At 36.4% G+C, this 13,733-nt stretch overlaps 1 long non-coding RNA gene across 1 annotated transcript in view; it reads left to right on the top strand.

Annotated features, from left to right (window-relative positions):
- Positions 1-13,733, top strand: part of LOC135224469 (uncharacterized) — a 291,914-nt gene that overhangs the window by 229,771 nt on the left and 48,410 nt on the right. Inside the window, exon 3 of the long non-coding RNA XR_010316751.1 lies at positions 1,462-1,546. This is a non-coding gene — a long non-coding RNA (uncharacterized LOC135224469). The remainder of the gene's footprint in view (positions 1-1,461; positions 1,547-13,733) is intronic.

The raw sequence follows: 13,733 nt of genomic DNA, 5'->3' as shown, positions 1-13,733 counted from the left end.
TTATTATTATTATTATTATTATTATTATTATTATTATTATTATTATTATTATTATTATTCAGAAAATGAAACATTTTCATATGGAACCAGCCCACAGGTCCATTGACTTAACATTCAAGCTTCCAAAAATAGTAGGGTGTTGATTAGAAAGAAATGAGACAAGGTTATAAAGGGAAATACCAAAGGAAGAGATCCCACTCATCCAGTAAGAAAAAAATTGATAGATAGATCAAAAGTATTGACATTCAAGAAGAATAGCATTACGTAGGGCAGTCATGCGTTGCAGTTTTGCTTGAACTCCTAGTTACCAGCCCATATATCTAGTAGCTGGAAATGAAAACGAAAGTATGAAAGGGCCACCCAGCAATGGCACAGCGCCAATTGCATACGAGACCAACAACAATGGCATTGACCGCACGAGACATGTCACGGTCGAAAAAAATAATGCTCTTTTTTTTGTTTTTGAAAGCATCTCTCTCTTGCATTCAGCGTTCCATTCGTATTCTGTAATTGAATTCAGAATGTTTTTATCTGGGATGTTTTTATAAGTTTGAAATCTGTACTTTTTTTTTTTTTTTGTAGTGTTCGATTAATGGTGGGGAAACGTATTTCATAAGTTTATATTAAAACGGCCTAGTTTTAGCCAGTCCTTTGTGTAGTTCACTGTGTGTTTATGAAAAGAGTGCTTGTATTATTATTAATATATTTACCCGCAGGGAGTTAGTGCCGTCAGTGCACCTCATACGGCACACTGTAGGCATTCCTTAAGATTCTTGGCAGCGTGCCTTCGGCCCCTAGCTGGCTTTCGTTCCTTTTGCTGTCCCTCTTTTCATAGTCTCTCTCTTCCATCTGACTTTCCACCTTCTCCTAATAATTGACTCATAGTGAAACTGCTTTGAGGTTTTCCTCCTGTTATACCTTTCAAACATTTCTACTCTTAAGTTTCAGTTTTAGCGCTGAATGACCTCTTAGGTCCCAGTGCTTGGCCTATGGCCTAAATTCTGTATTCAGTTCATTGTTATTACTATTATTATTGTTAACGTTAAACTTCATTGCTACGGTGAAGTTTATTTCGCCTGTGGCATCACTCTTCATAATTTTCCATTTGTTATCGGTTTTATTATTCCTAGTAATGTAATTATTAGCCAGTAAGATACCTTTTTGTAATTATATTTTTCCATTCCATTATGTAATCGTTGTCTAGTAAAGTAAGCTAAGAGAAAATGTTAATGTTTTTCTATCTTTGTATAAACTTTGAGACGGCATATGATTGCATAATATTTCTCCATGACTATGATGCTGATTAACTGAGGCGACATCGCACATACAAAAATATTATATAATTGATAGTGTAGGGGCCGGTTAACGAGAATACCCTTGAATCAGTTATATAGTGATGGTCATTAGTTTTCATGGGCAGCTAGGCCGAGTTCAGTTATTATTATTATTATATTATTACAGGAAAAAATAGGAGAACGAAGAGAGAGAGAGAGAACGAGAGAAGAAGTAGAAAGAAAAAAAACGCAGTTCCCGAGTGGCCCTTCAAGTAAGTCTCAACCTAATTAATGTTTATGATATAATTACGTTAAATGGATGTTTACTGGCTCTCTCTCTTTCTCTCTCTCTCTATGTATATATATATATATATATATATATATATATATATATATATATATATATATGTAGTATATATATATCTTTACGTCACGTGTTTAATTAAGAAGTAAACAAGCCTCTTTCATCTTGCATTCAGCTGGTAGCAGCACTGACATGTGGTGTATGAACAACATTTATTTCATGTTTAAGTTGTATGTATATATGTATATAAATATATATACTAAATGAGTATACATATTTATTCACACATATATTAATTTATATATTATTAATACATATATATATCTATATATATATACTATTATATATATATATATATAAATATATATAGATAATTTATATATATATATATATATATATATATATATATATATATACGTTTCTGTCAGTGCTTTCCGTGACAAGCACGTGCCTTTGTCAGCCAGCCTTCTTCCTTCAATCATTTTTATTTTCGGCGTTCATTATAATATATGGTTTTAGAGGCCGCCCAGTGCTTGGTTGGGTTGCCGGGGCTTTTCATTGTTTAACGAGGCTGTGAAATGTGTCAGGTTATGTGAATGGGTTTTGATGTCGGGAGCTCTCTTTATGTAAGCTTGCTTTGGCGATTATGATGATGATAATAATAATAACAATAATGATAATAATAATAATAATAATAATAATAATAATAATAATAATAATAATAATAATAATAAGGGTATTGAAAATGTCTTATTATTATTATTATTATTATTATTATTATTATTATTATTATTATTATTATTATTATTATTATTATTATTCTGCTGAATCACATGGCAGAATTAATCTTATATATTATCTTCTTTAGTTTTCTTATTACTCGCTTTTCTATCTTTTCTAATTTTCTTATTACTCGCTTTTCTGGCTCAGCGACACTCCGGAATAATTGGCCAATGTTTATATTGGGAATAATGCTGAAAGTGGTATTTTATTTAGAGCAGGTTTTATTAGTAAAAAACTGGTATTATATATCAGTATAGTGGTATTAGCAGAATACTGGTGTATGGAAAGGCGTTCCTCAGGTCATGGTCAAGCAGGAGTCGTCGTCGGTGTTGGTATCATTCCATAAGCGAGGTCAAGGTCAGGCCGGGGTCGTCTCTGGTATTCAGCTGGTATTAATGCTGGTGTAGCTCTGGCTTATCGCGACGTTTCAACCTTATCGTAGGTCATCTTCATGGCTGGTCAGCAGAAGAAGTGAAGAGATGGTGTTGTTGTTGTTGTTGTATTAAGCCAACACTTCTTGTTGGCACGGGCCTTTCCCTTGTTCGGCCTGTAGGTGATCTGAAAAGATTCATTAGGTTCAAGGTTAGGTTTGTGAAGTTGGAAATATTTTTAGTTGTAGAGATAGGAGTGAGTAGGGGAAGGATGATGGTATCAGTAAAAAAGGGCCATCATGTCATATTGCAGTAGAAGTTTGAAAAATGTAAGGCCTTCGAAAATTAGAGAAGGTATCTGCATGCCGGTATTTAAAGCGGCTCGAATCCTAGAGCTGAGTTCTCATTGGTCGAGCCGGTCTGGGGCGAAGCCGGGATCTCGCGTCGATGGTTGCAAGGATTCAGCCGTGCGAGCGCTCGAGTAGTGTATCCGGGAATTAATGTCCGGAGTCTTGTCTGCGGCAGGAGTCCTATCACCCCCGCTGGTGCTCCTGAATATTTGGCATTGTTGGGTGGTCGTTCGCTGCTGATCTTCGGACGGCGGTAGGGAAGAGAAACGTTTTTTGGGTAATATTCAAGTTAGGTCTCTCCTTTCCTATATGGAAGGCTACCAGGATTCCCAAACGTCGGGGATCAGCAGTTTGGTCAATAATTTCGATGTTATGGGCAGTCCTGGCGTGATTATAACAGGCTCCTTCTTGGGCGTGGCAGGAGATTCTCTTGGAGAATCGCAAAAAAATAGAAAAGATAATATATAAGATTAATACACTGAATTCTGCCATTTTATTCAACAGAATCTGTTTAAAAGAGGGTCTTCTTCTAAAATATTATTATTATTATTATTATTATTATTATTATTATTATTATTATTATTATTATTATTATTATTCGAATTTATGAATTATACTGAAAGAATATGATAAATGATTTGCATATCTTGATATGAAAGAATGAACAGATTAAAAAAACGAGGTCAGGCAGATTTTTTGTAAAGACAATCACAGTACCAGCAGACATTGAACACGCAAGAAAATGAATAGTTCAGAGGAACATAAATTAAATCATTTAAATAAAGGGGCATTAAAAAGCATTAATTATTAATTTTATTTGTTTAATTATTGTTATTTGTTTATAAATGTTTAATTATTTATTATTATTTTTTTTTTTTTTTTTTTTTTTTTTTTTTTTTTTTTTGCTCTATCACAGTCCTCCAATTCGACTGGGTGGTATTTATAGTGTGGGGTTCCGAGTTGCATCCTGCCTCCTTAGGAGTCCATCACTTTTCTTACTATGTGTGCCGTTTCTAGGATCACACTCTTCTGCATGAGGCCCGGAGCTACTTCAGCCTCTAGTTTTTCCAGATTCCTTTTCAGGGATCTTGGGATCGTGCCTAGTGCTCCTATGATTATGGGTACGATTTCCACTGGCATATCCCATATCCTTCTTATTTCTAATTTCAGATCTTGATACTTATCCATTTTTTCCCTCTCTTTCTCTTCAACTCTGGTGTCCCATGGTATTGCGACATCAATGAGTGATACTTTCTTCTTGACTTTGTCAATCAACGTCACGTCTGGTCTGTTTGCACGTATCACCCTATCCGTTCTGATACCATAGTCCCAGAGGATCTTTGCCTGATCGTTTTCTATCACTCCCTCAGATTGGTGCTCGTACCACTTATTACTGCAAGGTAGCTGATGTTTCTTGCACAGGCTCCAGTGGAGGCTTTTGCCACTGAATCATGCCTCTTTTTGTACTGGTTCTGTGCAAGTGCCGGGCATTCACTTGCTATGTGGTTTATGGTTTCATTTTTCGTATTGCACTTCCTACATATGGGGGAGATGTTATTTCCGTCTATCATACTTTGAACATATCTGGTTCTTAGGGCCTGATCTTGTGCCGCTGTTATCATTCCTTCAGTTTCCTTCTTTAGCTCTCCCCTCTGTAGCCATTGCCAATTGTCATTGCTGGCTAGTTCTTTAGTCTGTCTCATGTATTGTCCGTGCAGTGGTTTGTTGTGCCAGTCCTCTGTTCTTTCTGTCTTTCTCCTGTCTCTGTATATTTCTGGGTCTTCGTCTACTTTTATTAGTCCTTCTTCCCATGCACTCTTTAGCCACTCGTCTTCACTGGTTTTCAGATATTGCCCCAGTGCTCTGTTTTCGATGTTGACGCAGTCCTCTATACTTAGTAGTCCTCTCCCTCCTTCCTTTCGTGTTATGTATAGTCTGTCCGTATTTGCTCTTGGGTGTAGTGCTTTGTGTATTGTCATTTGTTTCCTGGTTTTCTGATCTATGCTGCGGAGTTCTGCCTTCGTCCATTCCACTATTCCTGCGCTGTATCTGATTACTGGCACTGCCCATGTGTTTATGGCTTTTATCATATTTCCGGCGTTGAGTTTTGACTTGAGTATCGCCTTGAGTCTCTGCATATATACTTTCCTGATCGTGTCCTTCATCTCTTGGTGTTTTATATCTCCTCCTTCCATTATTCCCAGGTATTTGTATCCTGTCTCATCTATGTGTTTGATGTTGCTCCCATCTGGTAGCTTTATCCCTTCAGTTCTCGTTACTTTGCCTTTTTGTATGTTGACTAAGGCGCATTTTTCTATTCCAAACTCCATCCTGATGTCCCCAGATACAATCCTTACAGTCTGGATTAGGGTATCTATTTCCTTGATGCTCTTACCATACAGCTTGATGTCGTCCATGAACATCAGATGGTTGATTCTGTTGCCTCTTTTCTTGAGTTGGTACCCGGCATCTATCTTCTGTAGTACTTTTGTTATTATTATTATTATTATTATTATTATTATTATTATTATTATTATTGTTATTATTATTATTATTATTGTTGTTGTTGTTGTTGTTGTTGTTGTTGTTATTGTTGTTCAAAATAGGTTGTGAAATCATATCGGGTCAGTAGGAATTAGCAGTAACTTGCTGAACGAACTTCCAAGATATAGAATACACTTATGTGTAAAGGAAAGCAAACTCATCAGAGAGAAGAATCGTTAAAAACAAACGGTAAGCAAAATAAACAAAGGAAAACGACTTAACATAGAAATAAACCACAAATGATGTAAATCGCTAAGTTGAGGAAAAAGCTGGTTGTGAATAGTGCTACATTTGCAAAGACTCCTCAACATGGAATAGTTTCCCATTCTTTAAGCTATTCATAGAAAATGGGGGAGTCGTGAACTCGGAAGTCAGCCGGAGGCGTGTTTGGTCGCTTGATTAGGCAGTTATCACAAGCTTATCTTGTAGTGAATCATTTTTTTTTCTGGACAGGCATGCCTATCTGGAGCTTATACGACATGAAAGTAAAGATTAAATATAACAAGAAATTAGGTGAGTGCCCTCACCCTAATATAGCTATTCAAGGTATTTTTGCAAAAGACTTGCCTGTTTATACAGATATATCATCTCTCACATTGTTCTCATTCACTCTATATATATATATATATATATATATATATATATATATATATATATATATATATATATATTGTGTGTGTGTGTGTGTGTGTGTGTGTGTGTGTGTGTGTATACGCACTCGCCTACCAATCCGGTGGTCCTAAGTTCGATTCTCGGATCTTCCAACGCGGAATCAGAGAAATTTATTTCTGGTGATAGAAATTCATTTCTCGATATAATGTGGTTCGGATTCCACAATAAACTGTAGGTCCTGTTGCTAGGTAACCAGTTGGTTCCCAGCCACGTAAAAGTATCTAATCCTTCAGGCCAGCCCTAGGAGAGCTGTTCAGCAGCTCAGTGGTCTGGTAAAACTAAGATATACTTAAGTTTTTTATGTGTGTATATTATGTATATATATACATATACAGATGTATGTAGGTGTATGTATATTTAAACGGATTACATTTCCCCTGTGTAGGAAATTCGAATGGAAGCCGAGGGATGAATAATCCAGGAAAGTGGAAGATGAAAACAAGAAACTGAGACGAAAAAGTAATTACGACCAAATTAATACTCAAGGTGAGAGTTTATGGGCGGTTCTTTGTTTTCATATTTGTAGTGACTGGAAGTTTCCATCGTGGCAACATTCCTTTTGAAGTTAATGAAGTTATTCTAGAATTTTCAAAAAGTGACCATTTTCATATTCTTTGACGATTTAAAAACGGTGGAAATTCAGACGTCTCTCTCTTACATCCTAAATTACCGGTGCGTGTTATCATTATTCGTGTGTGGCCCGTTCCATCTGATAATCTATAAGACCTAGATTTCTCTAGAATAGTTCCAGGTTTATTAATGCTGTCTGTCCTATGTTCTAGACTTCTATAACAAGCAGCCGAATTGAGAACTCTGATATATGATTAATAGTTTCTGTCACTTTACATCTGATATCGTAAACAACTTAATTGGCCTCTAGATAGTTCTAGAGTTTCTAGTGCATCCCATGACATATTCTCTAATTGAATATCATCTAGTTTTAGATTTCCGTAATAAACAGTCGAATTGAAAACTCTTAATCTGTCATCATTAGCATCATTTGTTTACGTCGCTTTACATCTGACATCGTATACGACTTAGATTAGTTTGGAAATAGTTGTAGAGTTTCTAGCGCTCCCCATCACATATATGAGACAGTTCACTGGAATAATACCTGGCGCTGCTGCCTCCTTTCACAAGCCTTTCTAAGCCCCTACACAACCTGCCATTTTCCGGGACGGCCGTTCTTCACCATAAACGGTAGAAACGTTACGCTCGTGTGACAAGGCCTGATGCTCGCTTTTTTTCAACCTCCTCCTTCACATATATGAAATTTAGTAGGTCTCTGGATGCCGCTGGGGCACCTTAATTAATTGCATATATTTCAGGGTAAAAAAAGGGCCCCTAGAGGCTTGGATTGGGAGGAAAGGGGGTTTTGGGGGGAAGAAGGCAGAGAGCCCCTTTGCTTGGTCCGTGTTTCTCATTTCAGTCTTTTATGTTTCTATTGTTTTCTCTGTTTGCTGGTTTTGCCTTCGGGGAGAATCTGGTAGACGCGTGGAAGGTTTCCGAGGTATTTCCTTTGTTTTATTGGAGTATGGTTTATATTTAGGTTATCTGGCGATTTTCAGGAAGGATGTAACCGGTACTTTTTAGGCGATGCAAACATATATTCGTTTAAACTTTTGTAATGTGTTGTTACATGTATAAGTAAGTTTTTGAAGCTTGAATATGTAATGTATATTCCATTCATTCCGTCAACGTTAGAATAAGTATCGCCAATATGTAAAAAATTTTGAGAACCACATGATCTTCAGTATTTTGGCGCAGGCTGTGCTGTGTAATTATTCGCTGAAAATCAGATTAGATTTCAGATATCCCAATCGTCCCCACACGAAAGTCTCTTATACAACCGACCTGTTAACCTTGACCTGATCCAATAACCCTTTGCCCATGCGCCTCTTCGTCATCATCCTCATCATCACCTCGCAAACCGAAATTAGACTTCAACAACAATTAGAAGATCCTCACGGCAAAGTAGTCTCGCAGAGAACGGTGCCTGAGACAACCCATCCCAATCGACTTCATCAAAAAAAAAAAAAATAAATAGCTAGGCTAATCAGTCACGTAGCGAACGGTGCCTATAAACACCATCCGGATGAACTTCTGCAACATTGAAAAGGTTCCCTCGTCAAATCAATCACGAAGATAACGTTGCATGTAAATATACCTCCTGGATCAGCTTCAACAAATAAAAAATTCTGTAGGCGAATTAGTCACGTAGCGAACGGCTGTAAACATGCCCAGCCGAATGGAGCCTTCTAAAACTGCCCAGCGTCAGCGCACGTCATCCATCTCTGACATTCCCGGGAAGTCTCATCATCATTTTCATTAAACGGAGAGCTTAGCATCATCCAGTTGCAATCCACGGGGCGAGGCAACGAACGCATCTTTTGGCCTACCCCGAAAAAATGGGAGCTGCCGGAGTGACAGCTGTCTTGAGGCTGGCTCTTTTAACCCGCTTTATTATTATTATTATTATTATTATTATTATTATTATTATTATTATTTGTTGTTGTTGTTAAAACTTCGTATAATGATGAAATATCACTGATCTGTTACTGTTCATCTTAATAATAATAATAGTAATATGACCGTTATAATAACAAAAGCTTATCGTATTATTATTATTGTTATTAATTTAGTGGTGTTGTTATATTTGTTTTTGATCATTTGCATAGTAATGATGTAATATCACTCACCGATCATTTATTGTTGATTTTAATAATAATAATGATGATAATATGATCGTTGTAATTATTGTTAACTATTTTATTGGTATATTCGTTGTTGATCTTTTGTATAGTAGTAATGATATACCATCACAGATCGAATAATAGTTATAATAAAAGTTCATTAATTATTATTATTATTATTATTATTATTATTATTATTATTATTATTATTATTATTATTATTATTATTATTATTATTATTATTATTATTATAAAAAATGCATCAAAAGCAAATATTCGCCTTGCAAAGGACTAGGCTATATTGCGCCGTCGGCAATATAACATAGGCTTTTTATATTAATTTCGAAGTTAATTCGTTGTAGTTATTCTGATTAATATATATATATATATATATATATATATATATATATATTATGTATGTATGCATGTATGTATGTATGTATATGTATTTATATATGTATATATGTATATATATACATATATATAAATACATATACATACATACATATACATACATACAAACATATATATATATATATATATATATATATATTATATATATATATATATATATATATATATATATATATCATATATATATATATACATATATTATATATCATATATATTATACACTATATTAACTTTACACTTCGAATCCTGTACATCTCCTAACTGTATATCAGAGCGAAAGAATGAATACGTTATTCAGCTGTTAACTTTCCAAGAGAATTAGACTAGACTACTCATTATACTTCCAGAATATGATGGAAGATGTGTTAAACAAATGAAGCATTTGTGAAAGGAATTTCCAGGATAATGTCCAGATTATCTGACCTGGAATTTGGCGTTTTTGGACACCCAAAAGGGAGAAGTTTTTCTGGTTCCCCAAAAATGTCTCTAAATAGAACCTAGCGTGTTTACATTCAAGATATTTGATGCATAATTTGGAAGTATGGCTGAGTCGTTTATGGCTGAACTCCTCTTCCAGATTTGAGTGACATGCCTTATTCATTTTTCATTTAATAGAGAGAGTCCAGACAACGAGTAAGTTTATTATTAATATAATTAATGTTATTATTGTTCATGTGTGAGATTTCATATAAGATTAACCAAAATGGCTATTCTAAAATGCTTACGCATTTTCCAAGGGAAATAACAAAACAGCGAGAGGGTACACACACACATATGTGTATGTGTACTTATATGTATATGTGTGTGCGCACGTGTCTGTGCGTTTTCCTTTATGGTATATGCAAACTTTATTAAGTGGCAGAAGTAAAGGATAAGATTTTTTTAGAACATCCAGATTCTCTTCTTGTAAGAATTCATAAGATAGAATTCCTCTCTGTAGCAAACTTTAATATAATATTCATTGTTAATAAGGTATAAAAAGTATACACGTAGATATAGGTCTTCCTATTATCCAGAACTGTGAGTTAGTTACCGAGCTTTGGGGACTCAAAAACAGTTAAGACCAATGCTCTCTAGGCTGGATAAGCTCATAGAAAATCGTAGTGGTAGTCTATATAGCCTTCCCTTATTAAGAGGCGATGTATCGTTTCCGGTAGGTGTTCTCTCCAGCCTTCTTTATCTCCTAAGCTCTTATCTACATTTTTCCTTAGCTTTGGGTATTAAGAACCTTTGAAAAAACAAAACGGATTAGAATATTCAGGTACAGTATAGAAATGGATGCCTCTTGCAATCTGCAAAATATGGTACAAGGTTATTCTGTTTGAATCTGAATTTGAGTTCTTTATATTTTCTTTACTCGGATGACACTCTGTGTCTAGTCTGTTCATTGTGTGTCACAGAAAAAGTTTCTCGCCAAAAGATGTTCCACAAAGTAGAATAAAAATTTGCGGAAAAACTGAAATCATTATTGGTCTTGTTTGTGCTTTGATGTGCGTCTAGCGTCCGACTGATTTCTGTCGTCTTCATAACTAGGTTTGAACAGCTTTTGTGTGCCTGTGTTATACTATTCGATTCATTTCTCCTCTTAACTACATTGTTTCATATAATGTCGGTTTATTCGTATTATGCACCTTCGTCTTTTATTCTTTTAGTCGTCAACCTCGTGATTTTTTTTTTATTCGTCGGTGTTTGAACTGAATTATTTTCGTTTCCGCTATATTTGATGTAGGTCTGTATGGATTGCAGTACTGTTATGAATCATTAGAAATGTTCATAGGGTTTCCTTTATTTATAATCAGTCATTTTTATCAAATGACGTACTGATGACCACGATGATCTTGGTAGTTCTGACTCCAGTTTATAGTAATACATTAATCAGTTACTCCTTATAATGAATCAACCAGCTGGTCATTATAACTGACGAAACAGATGTGTTAGTGCGAGATTATGTCTATTTCTGTAGTATTTTTGTGCTGCAAAGTAATATGTTTTCAGATTTGATGTCACTAGGAGTCCAAATAACAGGAAACTTTAGGGTCCAAATTTTCCGGGCCACAGAGCCCCCTTTTCTGGGACATTTTCCAAATGGGCGCCGCCTAACCGAGTAAGGGTCATATATCAGGAAATAAATAACTGGCAAAATTGAATGATGTTTGTATTTACTCGGGAGGTTGAAAGGGAACTGACTCCAAAAATGAATGTTCTAGACCAATCCGAGGCAAAACAGTCAGTCAGTCGGTCAAGGCCATAAATACAATGCCAGCTCAATAAGCAACCTTGTTCACTTGAAGTAAAGAACTTATTCAAAGTCACTGAATTATACAAGTGCTCTAATATTTAACTTTATATCAAATTTTGAACTCTAAATATTATACACGTTCCATATCAATATGATGTAAGAGAAAAACTTGTAATATAGCGCATGTACATCATATTGAGCAGCAGGATCACTGTAGGCTTGTTCAGTGTGCATATGAAACGAAAACTAAAAATTTACAAGTTTAAAGTTCATTGTCATCCTCATCTTTATCGTTTCGCATTCGGCTGTCAGAGAAGTTGTCACAGCCTGAAGTAAAACATTTGCAAAGAGGAGTGCAGGATAGTTTGTTCTTGGTGCAAGAGCAATTTCCTTTGCATAATGTTTGGCATTCACATTTTACAAGCTCCAGAACTGCAAGAGGAGCAGGGGGAAATAGACGTTTTCATGGTATGTAAACCTCTCTTCCATAGAAGGAAGATGAGGATTTTGAGAAACGCAAGATTTGTCTCTCATGCAAATGAAGTTGGTTCAGACAACTTGGGGCATCAGAGTAGTGCGAGTGGGAGGGAGCATCTCAGCCTCAAGATTCTTTGATCTGAAGAGCTCCCATCGAAGAGAAGACGTTGTCGTTGGACCTTTTGGTGAACACACTCGGCAAACAAATGTTTCCAGTGCTCGAACTTCTTGTAGGAGTTGTCCATCCACCAACTCTGAAGATGACAAAGCTCCTTCCTTCGCAAAGGCTGTGGAAACAATCGACGATGGGGTCACCATCTTCAAGGAAAAGATAAGAATCAGCCCAACATTCCTTGGAAATTCCAACAAACTTTCCACCCCAATCACCTCCTGAGAAGTTGTGCAGGCCTGTAAGACCCCGGGCTTCTGCTGATGAATTACCTGCACTCCTGACCGTACATCTAATTATCTGTATGTGCACCTACACCTGTGCAAAACTTGAGCTGAGTGAGAGTGCCAAGGCGACCATTAGAGACAAGGTCAATCAAGAGAATGATCACATCCGTTTCATGGGATCGCACGTGGATTTCTTTGAATTTGCTGTCAAGGACATGGAGAGGAATTAAGTTGTCGGCCTCCTCATGCCCATGAACTTTGAAATCTTCTTTTATGGGATGAGTTGAGTTGATATTCACTAATGCGTTGTAAGCGATCACTACTTTAGCTAGAAGTTCACAAAGCCCCTTTTTTGTTTTAGATGATGATTGAAGGTCCTTTAGTGGTATGGTTCTAATGCTCATTTCAATATAGCGGTCAAAAAGTACTCTCCCCTCATCATAGCCAACCGACATTCTGCTGATTCGTGCGACGAAGACCTCATCAAGATGACATGTCTTTGTCATGGCGGGTTCTTATTTCATGCACTGCAACTTTGCCATTGCATCAATCTTTATCAGCACACAATCAGTTGGAACTTGCATTTTAGAGGTCAAACTTGTTGCCGATAGAGCATTAGCTTCTCCCTCGATGACATTCAGAGGAGCAGGAAGCCATCCACAGCAAATATTGACCGTGGCACCACAGCCATCTCGTATTCATTAACTGTAGCTTCAAACCTGAGAACCAGCTTTGTTAGAGACTGCTGAATGACCAGAAACCGTGCCAGCAGCGGGCACTTTTCCTAAGTTTAATAATTTGTTATCAACTGACATTCGGGTCTTCTTCATCCAATTAGAGAATGTCTTCAGTTTCAGTTTTTTCATCTTGTCCCAGATGGATATTTTAGAAATTTTTAAAAGACAAGCTGAGGATGTCCTGTTTTGCTTCAGGAGGAATGAGTGCAGATGAAACAATGCCCTTCAAAGGTATTTCGATCACATAGGGATTCCCATCACAGTAGGGTTCCAAAGAGTTTCTGAGTTCTAGAGCATTGTGGCTGGAACGCAGGGAGATATTTCGAAGAAGATAATGCTCCCCCGAGTTGGTTGAGTTCTGAGAATGGTGAGGGAATCTTAGCAAGAACTGGTTAACATTCCCAGCTAGGTGAGGTGTGGTGTGAGCAGCTTATCCGTGGTATCTTCTTCTTGAGTAGGCTCAACAATGCCTCCGTGTT

Source organism: Macrobrachium nipponense, chromosome 12 (assembly GCF_015104395.2).
Source record: "Macrobrachium nipponense isolate FS-2020 chromosome 12, ASM1510439v2, whole genome shotgun sequence".
Lineage (NCBI taxonomy): Eukaryota > Metazoa > Arthropoda > Malacostraca > Decapoda > Palaemonidae > Macrobrachium > Macrobrachium nipponense.
This window is presented reverse-complemented; position numbering and strand designations above follow the sequence as displayed.